This window comes from Triticum dicoccoides, chromosome 7A (assembly GCF_002162155.2).
Source record: "Triticum dicoccoides isolate Atlit2015 ecotype Zavitan chromosome 7A, WEW_v2.0, whole genome shotgun sequence".
Classification (NCBI taxonomy): domain Eukaryota; kingdom Viridiplantae; phylum Streptophyta; class Magnoliopsida; order Poales; family Poaceae; genus Triticum; species Triticum dicoccoides.
The window spans coordinates 677,652,563-677,658,552 of record NC_041392.1 but is presented as its reverse complement, the minus strand read 5'-3'; the positions used below and the strand labels follow the sequence as shown (position 1 = coordinate 677,658,552).

The following is a 5,990-nucleotide window of genomic DNA, read 5'->3' as shown; positions in this document are numbered from 1 at the left end:
ACTGCTAAAGATGTTATTATCCCTAAACAGACCATAGGTGTTGAACATCTCAACAGAGCATCCATGATTCTGCTCTCCAAGGACACCCTTGCCAGAACTAGAAATGACTTTCCACCAATTTCCTTTCAAAATTGCCCTCCAAAAGCCATTGCAAAGCTCCTAAAGCCTCTTATCCCACCGCTCATCCATGATGACCAAACATGATTCACTAATGGTAGATCAATTGCTGAGAACTTCATCTATGCAGCTGACTTGCTTAACTGCTGCCACACGAGAAAAGCGCCCGTCATGATCTTTAAATTGGATTTCCGCAAGGCTTTTGATTCAATCGCTTCCCCTCCCCATTTTGCAGCTTCTCACTGACAGGGGTGTCCCCCTGAAATGGGTTCAATGGGTCAACCCGCTCCCCCCCCTCCCCCCCACACACACATTTTCATCATTTTTGGCGACATCCTGCAATGTCTGAATCTTACTATCTCACAATAATGGCCTTCTTCACCACCCTTTAGAACCAAATTGTACCCCCCCACCCAGGTCGTCCTACAATACGCGGATGACACTCATCCTGGCAAATGCCACCTCCAACGGGGCAAACCAGCTCAAACAAATTCTCGATAATTTTGCCAACACGATCGGCCTCTCTCTCTCAACTTACACAAAACAACTTTTCTCGCCATCCACCTCTCACCCAACCTAGCCTATGTAATTAGACACATCTTCAGATGTGTCTTCTTTGCGTCCCTCAACCTTACATTGGTCTACCTTCTTCAGCTTTCGTACCCATCATCCAACACACTTTAAAACACCCTCATTGGATGGGTTGCTCGGTTACTCTCTCATGGAGCTCATCTAACCCTATTCTCTTATGTATTAGACTCAATAGTGGTTTATTTCATGTCGTTTTTCTGTATCCCAAAGAAGATCTTAAAAAAGCTAGACGCGATTCGTAGAGCCTTTTTTTGGGCCGCGGAGGAACGTTCGGAAGCACAATGTTTTATTGCTTGGAAAAATGTTTTCAAACCTAAATAATTTGGTGGTCTAGGCATAAAAATTTGCTTCTCTAGAATAACTGCTTACTAATGAAGTTTTCTTTCAAACTACTTCAGGGTAACAACCTACCTTGGGTAAATTGGTACCATAATAGATACTCCCACTCCATCGCAGATAAACCTTCAAACCCCTCGTTTCTTTGGAAAGTGATAAACTCGCAGCTATCTACACTTCAAAATATATCCTTTGCGCTGACAAACAATGGCCTTATATACTACTTTTTTGGGTCTGATACTTGGTCACTCATAAACCTCTAACCATTGTTTACCCACACATCTGCTCACACACCATAAAACCAACCATTTTAGTGTCTCTGGTCATGTGGGATGGATTACTAGATAACCTGCGGAATCGCCTTACCAATGTTGCTTCAAACGAGCTGGTGGTTGTGTTGTAAGCATGACTTTGCCCCAAATGACGCTTCTGATGATAGGTTCCTTCTACACGGCACACCTTTCTCCTCCAGACAAGCCTAAACCATCATCACTGAGGAAAACGACATCGACCCCTTCGCCGAGCTTATTTGGTCATTCAAGGTTCCCATCAGGGTCAAGATTTTTGATTGTCTCCTCTTCAAGGATCATCTCAACACCAAGAACAATCTCCTCAAGAAGACAATTTGCCCTCGATGTGATGGACCGGTGGAGGATTTTACTCACTTGTTCGTCCATTGACCATTTGCAGTTCAGGTATGGGATGCCCTACAGCTCGCCGCACCACTCCCGCTTGCTGAATTTGAGATATAGGTTCACCGACTGGGCTCGACTAAGGCATTTGGCCATTGGTTGCGCTCGCTATTTTGTGGAAAATTTGGGATTCTAGTAACGTTTGCGTTTTTCGCAATAAAAAACACACACCTAGGACTACGCTTCTGAACCTTGTAAATGATTTCTCCCTCTGGACCTTTAGATTAGCTCATAAAAAGGTGGCTGCCGTGTCTTGGCACCAATATCTTTCCCTGCGCGCTAGCGCTCTCTTGTAACCTCGCCTCTGGCGCTTTCAGTAATATATTCAGCTGGGGACGCTCTCCCTACCGGTGATTTTTCAAAAAAGAAAAATGGCCAAAAGCTATGAGCCACAATAACAATCAATCAAAGTCGTACAGACTACATATACATAGCATGCTTAAATATCACAAGGTTCCACAATTCCTTTTTTTTGCAGATAAACTTATATTACTCAAGCATCAACCTGCTTGCATAAATCGATGACCTCTGGGCCCTGATCCCAACCAAGGTTCCACAATTCCAAGATACTTATTCTCAAAAATACACTTCCAAGGTACATCAAACTGAATGGGAAAACGCAGGCAACCAATTGCTCTTAAAACACGTTGAAAATCCTGTGAAAAAGAATAGAAGATGGACAGAATTCGACAGTGAAAAGATGGATATAAGTTACTTCTAGATTTAGCCCCATGTGGTAGCTTGACTTATTAATGGTGCTTCATTGTACACCTTCTAGCATCACGGGAGTGTGTTGAACAAGAATTCTGCGCACTTGGCCTTGAGTTGGGAACAGTTGTGTTGATCGGCCAAAACCAAAATTGGCACTGCTGTGTCGGCGGTGATGCAACTGAATAGCTTGTTCACGCAAATTAGCTTGAGCCTGTCCAGTCCATACATGTCAGCAGCCACAAGTAGATGCTGAACCATCCACGTCGCCGCCTCGCCCTGCCCGTCAAGTTCAGCCGGCACCATGTCGGTGTAGATGAAGTGCAGCATGGCCTTGAACGCCGCCGCCTCCATGCCCTCGATCACGACGACCCGAGAGCTCGCCTCCCTCATTTGCGCAAAGAACTCGGCCATGAGCACAGGGGACCTCGCCGCCAATATGTTCTTGTGAGCAATCAAGGACTCACCGGACACGATAAACTCAACGTCCGCCGCTCTGCCGCTCTGGAGCAGCTCGCCGAGGAGCTGGTGCAAGCCCGAGGACGGCACGACGGGCAATGGTTAGTCGTCTCGGATCGTCACTTCGGCCAGGTCCTTGAGCACCGTGACGGTGCATTGAACGGTGAAAGAGTCGTCCTTGAGATAGCATGACGTCTCTAGTTCCCGTGCCGACATGAGATAAACTGGATCCGAGCAATCTCCTGAGACACCAAGCTGGCGCTTCGGACGATTGTTGAACCTGCACGTGATACTTTTTTCTTCCGAAGGATCGGCTGTGCCTCAAGATGGCAATGGGGCCCCGAAACCCGCGTCCCCGTGGGTTTTTACCCTATTAGGGGACGGGGATGGACATCTTTTCAGCCCCGCGGGGCTGTTGCTAGGCACATTATACAACCTGACATGTTTCGTGGGTTTACACCCGTTTCGGTAGTCCCCGAACCCGAAACCCGGCAATACCCATGAAATTACATTATTTTTTTACCACTGTAGTCATCTTACCCCCGAAATCTTAGAGGCCTTGATGTGTTCACAATATTGGATAAGAAACAAATATAAAAATGTGTCTTTCTTTACATATCATCATAAAGTCTATCATTATCTTGCTGCAATGTTTCATAAGATGTTCATTACTACTTATTTGATTCTCATAGATGCTGACAATGAATAAGGACAAAGCTTTTGGAGTTGTCTTCAAGACATTCAAGAGGGAATGCAGGTGAAGTACAGGTACTTGCAAATTTCATATACTAATCTACATATTTTTTCTCATGTTTGACTTTAGCTTGAGCAAATTTTGATCTACCCTAGGACTTGGCATTTTGATTTGGCATTGGAAGATTTGAAGATGGTCGTTTGGAGGCTTGGAGATGTGAAAGATGCCATGATGATTCCAAGTTTAAAGTTATTTGTGAACTATAAGTTCTATTTTGGAACTTATATAGTTGTTAAACCATCTACTATTGTTTTTTTGTTGAAATTTACTCAAGTTATTCTGTTGAAATATGCTTGTTTTGCTGCTGATGTGTTATTCTTTGTCGCCACTATGTTTGTTTAAGTATTTTGATTTTAGCGTGGGCTTTCCGTGGGTTCCCCGAAACCCGATGGGTTTAGAGGACGAGAAGAAAATTAGCCCCGCACACGGTGATGGGGACGAGGACGGGTTTACGATTTTCTCGTGGGGATGAGTTTGGAAAGGCAAAACCCGATGGGTTTCATCCCCGTTGCCATCTTGAGCTGTGCCCCTCGGATCCACCAAACGGCAGCGAAGGCTCGCTTGCACGTTGGGTGTAGTGCAGCCTTCGCTGAGGAAGGCGAGCCTCAGCGCGAGCCATGGTCGATAGTCGATGGTGTCGTTCGGCAGTTCAGGATGGACGTGGACTCCCCACTCGTACCCGCCCACGTTCCACCTTGACTTGATCCAGCAGTCGCTGCTCATGGCTTTGGTGATGTTGTAGCCATCGATCCTGAGCAGATGCACCCAGCGCACAACATTGGTCAGGTTTGTACACGCAATAGTCATGGCTGAAGGATGAACGCCGTCAAAAGATAAGATCTATATATAGTCACAAGAGGTAGACTCCAAATCCATACATACTCCTTAATGTACAGCCTGGTAAGTTTTAGGAATTGTCTTGGTTATTTGTCGTGGTAGCTATGAGTCCTACAAGAAATTGTTATGGACGCTAAAGCTAAGCAAACGCTAGCTAGCTAGCTTGGTCCTTAGAGCATATATCTAACCGATCTCCTTTGGCCGCATCTATATACCGTAGCCGAATCTTCTTCCTCCAGGCCTCTCCGTTGACAGCCGGCCATCTCGAAGCCCTACCGACTGCTAGCAGCTTTGACATCGGCTCAACGTCGCCGGTCAGCCATGAAACCTCCGCCATCCTTCAAGTGTTCGACGATTTTTTTTTCAACCGGGCATAACCCCTTTCCATTATAACTGAATAACCGAAATACACATCGAACCAAAGTCAGAAGGGGATGGTAGGGGGAAACTGAGTTCAGTGCATTGCCAGAAAACCCACAGTAGGAACTCGCCTACCAAATTAACACCTGCTATGGAGCGAAAACCCGACGACACCCAAGTCTCACAAAAGAACCACGCAGAAAGTTCAGGGAACAGGCTCCACACACGAGCACTCCCAACGCTCCCGCAGGAGCTGAGGACACAAACAGTTTAAACCAAAAGGAAGGCAACAACGGGCAGAAAACTAAAGTAACCCTGCAGTAATACTGAAGATGGCGATGCTGTAGCTCATAGATCAACTCGCTGCCGAGTCGTCCGTGGCCGCAACGCAAATCATCACCATGTTGTTGCCACTATCTCTCAGCATCTTCGTACCCCGCTCCATCGCCTCACGATCTGCCTCTTTCATGAGACTATTTTTTGACAAAGGAGGTCATCCCCCGGCCTCTGCATCGGAAAGATGCATACGACCACTTTATTAAAAAGCCGACAATAACAAAGTCTGATCTGCAAAGTACTGCTCACAAGAGGAGCAAAGCAAAATATAAAGAGTACAAATTTCAAAGCCGCATCTGGCTGGACGAGGATACACTAAGGACCTATCCTATGCAGTGATCTCCATCCAAACCGGTTGAAAAAAACCGGGCTTACAGGCCAGCCCCTGTGCGACGTCTTTGAGATGAATTGGATGAGGAGCGACGTAGTTGACGAAAATATCTCTGGTGCGACCTTTTGCAGCCAATAATAGCTCCAATGCGACATGGCCCTGTTTAACCATGAAATGCAAAACATAAGGGGTTAGTGGTTTGAGTTATGACACGCGGGACCCATCAGTTATCCACATGAATGTGGGACCCACCACTTACTCACATGCGTGCATGACCCACAACTTATCCACATAAGCATGCCCAGACCTGAGCCATCCATGAGCCTGAGCCACCCCACCCCCCATTTCCTGCCTTCCCCTATCCCCTTTCCCCCCACATTGTTCTTCCTCTTCTCCGGCAACGAAGCGCGCCGCCGGCGAGTGCGCCACCGGTGAGTGATGTCTAGCTCAACTTCGGCCTCCCGCCAAT

General features: G+C 46.6%; 1 pseudogene; it reads right to left on the bottom strand.

Moving 5' to 3' along the window:
* Positions 1 to 2,516: 2,516 nt before the first annotated feature.
* Positions 2,517 to 4,464, bottom strand: LOC119330790 (annotated as a pseudogene).
* Between the last annotated feature and the right edge of the window lie 1,526 nt (positions 4,465 to 5,990).